Genomic DNA, 4,171 nt, shown 5'->3' with positions numbered 1-4,171 from the left:
ATATACGATTTTTATAATGTACTTATCCACTTGTTTAAACTGACAAGTAAGTTTTTAAAATTCGCATTAAATTATTAAATTTCAGCTGTTGGTTAAGCTTGTTAGATTAAGCTTCAAAATCGAAAATTAGAGGATTTTCTAGCTAATTCATTATCAAACTCATGTTTGTTTCAAAATCTGAATTTCATTATCAAGTTCATAATGAAATCCATAATGAAACAAATTTTTCGGCTCGGGATTAAAAAAACAGGATAAACTCGAAGCTATTAAAAATGGTCATGACTAATTCATGAATCAGAAATTTATCCAACGTTGATTTCTGAAGGCATTTTTTTCTTTTTAATTAATAAAAATAAAAATATTTAATAATCATAATTTTATTTTAACCCAATTGGTCAGATTTCTTCAATGGAAAAAAGGTTTTGGTACAGGAGTAAGAAGACTCGAACTAGACTGAAGAAATAAGACAAGGTGCTCACATGTTCTGGTGGCTTTATCATGCGAATCCACCAAACAAATCTGCGAATTTCAATGCCTTGTCAAAACCACTAGTAATTTGGAACCATGGTGGACCTGGAAGTTCAGCTACCGGTTACGGAAGCTTTGAAGAAATCGGTCCATATGATCTTTTCGGTCAATACCGTAATCTCACTTTGGTCAATGATTACAATGTTCTGTTCATCGACAACCCGGTTGGCTCTGGATTCAGTTATGTCGAATAACGAATCTGCTTATGCCCAAAATAATGCGCAAATAGCGAGAGATCTGTTGGAATGTATCAAGCGATTTTTGCAGAAAATTCAAGCATTCAAAAATATCCCAACGTACACTTTTGGAGAATCGTATGGTGCTAAAATGGGCGCGGAACAGGCTGCAGTTTGGTACAAGGTAAATTTACAAAATCATCTCGTAGTGTTTTGAAATTTTGAAGTTGTTTATATATGTTCATTAAATACTTGATAAAATATTTTTTTGTTGTGGAAGCTCAAAAATGTAGTGATGTTCAAAATGCTAAAAGGAATTCTTTTGGGTTCTCCTTGGATTTCTCCAATTGATACTGTTTTATCTTGACCTAATTTTTGTTAAATACTGTAAGATCATTATTTTACATTATTATTATTATTATTATTGTTTATAACTACATGAGTAGAATAATTAATTTATCTAAAAGATCCTAATGACGTGTTGTTATTAATTATAATAGTAAGAGTATCAAGGAACTTGGACAGGAAAAAACTTTCAGTGCTAGATCTTTAAATGTTGCTGTTATCAATGTAACGGGTAAAAATTTATAAAAAGTATGAAAGTTTAAAAAGCTAAGGATTATACACGGGATTTAATAAACAATCGTCAGTATTTCATAGTATAAACTCAGAAATAGTGTTTAAAACTCTTACAAAATAATAATAATTATTATTATTTAATGTGTTTATAATTTTATAAAATTTTTTAACTTTATAATTAATTTGTTATGATGTAATCTGGCTTTTCTTTATATTATACTATTGTTGCTGCTAGATTATTTTTGCTCAAATAAAAATAATCTTGAACCAAGCGGGTAATTACAGATCGCTCAGTTGTCGTAATTCTAAAATTTATTCTTCTGGTTTCTAAACTCTGAATTTTAACTTTAAAAAATTCGCAAAGTATTCAAGAGTTTTTGTTGAAAGTCTAAAAAGAACAGAAATTAGACAATTTTTTATTTTAATGGCATTTTTTAAATAACTCGAAATTATTTTGAATCATTGATACATTTTTCAAAAACAATAAAAAAATGTGTTTGTATCTTTCAAAATCTATTTTAAGGATGAAGAGATTTTTTTTAATGGAAAATCTATGAATCAACTTTACAAAATTGATTACTGTTTCTTAAGTTGTTCTTTTCGTGTATTTTTATTAGACAAACCAGACGATCTTGCTTATTTTATTACCATTAAAATAATTATAGTGGTCGGTTGCTGAAACCTTCATCAGTTTCATTTCCTTATTTGGTTTAGTATTAATGTTATTAAATATTAATATCTTCCTTTTAATTAATCAGGGTATTGTTGACACCGCTGGTGCAGAAGGATAGAATCATCCGCCAGAAAAGCTGATGAAGCTGTAAAAGCCGAAAATTGGAAAGCAGCTACTGACGCTGAAGTTGATACCTTGAATACTATTGGACAAGTCAGTGAAAATATTACACAATTTAACATTCTAATTGAAAGAAGTAGCCATGCAGGAGGTACAAAATTTTACAACCCGTTTCCCAAAACCGCCTAAACCAGCAGAGCATTGGGCAGAGCTGGTTCGGTTTTGTGAGTACTGACGTGAAAAGAGCTTTAGGACTAACTTCAAACTGGGTTATGGATTCAGAAAAAGTCGCTGAAGTCCTTTGGTCAGATATCTTCAAGCCTGGTGTCAATTTCGGTATGAATATAAACAATCTCGTGTATTTTTATTCACTGTACAATGGGATTGATAATCAATATTTTAGTTGAGGAATTGTTGAACGAAACGAATTTGAAAGTTTATATCTACAACGGGCAGCTGGTTTGATTTGTGCCTTGCCAGGAACTCTCAAGTGGGTGGAAAAATTTAAAATGGAAATATGATGATGCCTGGAAAAATGCACCGAGAGTCCCATTCTCTGTTGACGGCATTCTCGAGGGATACGTCAAGGCGTATAAGAAATTCAAGATGTTCTGGGTCTTCCGAGCTGGACATTTGGTAATTTTTTTACATTTGATGTGTAAATAGTAAAAATAAAAAATAATTATTTAAATTTTTAATATTTTCAGACTACTACTGACAATCCCTACGCTACGACTGCAATTGTCCAAGATCTCACGTCGGCTTGATTACCATAAATTTCTTTCATATACTAAGTAAAATGTTATGTATTTCTTATTTTCATGAAGTATTTAAATAAATAAGCATTAATCGATAAATTTATATCAATAATTTATTTATTTATTTATTAATGCCATTCAACAATTATACATTATTTATTACATACAGTTTCAAAGGTAACTGATAAACAAAAAAAACTTTAATTATCAGAAAAAGTTATCATAATAATATCACAAGACAATAATATTGCAATCGAACAATCATCAGATAGATTTCTTGGAATAGATTATTTTCATGTTTTCGTAATAACTTATGGAGTAAATGTTGCAAGTTAATGTTTTACAAGTCAAATTAAAGATAATTTTATAAGCTTTAATATTTATTTTTCCAAAGTTAGTTATCTCTTCTTACCTTAATGGCTACCATGCCTTATCTCATCAATCGGTTTTGCTCATCTTCAAACTCAGTCCAGGGTATTTGTCTAAAGAATAAATGTACCAAGTTTCATTAAGATTCATCAAAATTGTAGGAGCTATCGTGTCTATAAGCCGTGTTATATTACATATTACATATACATATAAATAAATTTTTAAACCAATGCCATTTTTGAGCCTTACTCGACTATTTAGGTGATATTATGACCAAATTTGAAGTAAATTCGAAATACGGACCAATGCAGTAGATAGATTTCCACGAAATCTACTTAAAAAACATGTAAAAATTTATTTCCGTCGCTATACGACTTAAGAAATGATAGTTGATTACGATACTAATTTTCTTGCTAAACTTTTCAACTTATTACTCGAGACACCGAAAATGTCAATCTTAGGTGCAAACTCGTTGATTAGACTTGATATTCTATATAGCGGAGCTCGCATAGAGTAGCGTGTTTTGTCTTTCGGTACAATGAGTACTCTTAATGTTTTCACACCATTTATCTATTTTTTTATGATAATCAAAAATTAAAAAATTTATGATGTAATTAAATTAATTGAATGGAGAAGTGCTATCAAACATAGATAAAATAGTTTTCAGATTCAAATACATGGAGCGAATTACAAATTTCTACTTTATACTGGAAATTCTAAATAAAATGTAAAGAATCGTGGTAAAAAATTAGAAAAGTAGATTCCCATATTAATGAGTCAATTCAAAACGCTGATTAACCTATTGAAAATTTTTATTAAGTTTTGAAACTTTTTTTCTTAATCAGCCAATGAACAACTAAAAGAATTTTTGATCTACAATTTTTCATTTTCATTAATTGATTAGGAAAAATGATTTAAAATGAGTCAAAACGATTTGAAAAGATTAAAAGGATTTGATTTAAATACCA

General features: G+C 29.3%; 1 pseudogene; it reads left to right on the top strand.

The window, feature by feature from the left end:
- Positions 1–452: 452 nt before the first annotated feature.
- On the top strand, positions 453–2,937 carry LOC123274723 (annotated as a pseudogene).
- The last annotated feature ends 1,234 nt before the right edge of the window (positions 2,938–4,171 follow it).

The sequence above is a fragment of the Cotesia glomerata genome, unplaced genomic scaffold, assembly GCF_020080835.1.
Source record: "Cotesia glomerata isolate CgM1 unplaced genomic scaffold, MPM_Cglom_v2.3 scaffold_645, whole genome shotgun sequence".
Classification (NCBI taxonomy): Eukaryota; Metazoa; Arthropoda; class Insecta; order Hymenoptera; family Braconidae; genus Cotesia; species Cotesia glomerata.
Note: the sequence above shows the minus strand (reverse complement) of the source record. Positions and strands in the feature narration are given on the sequence as shown.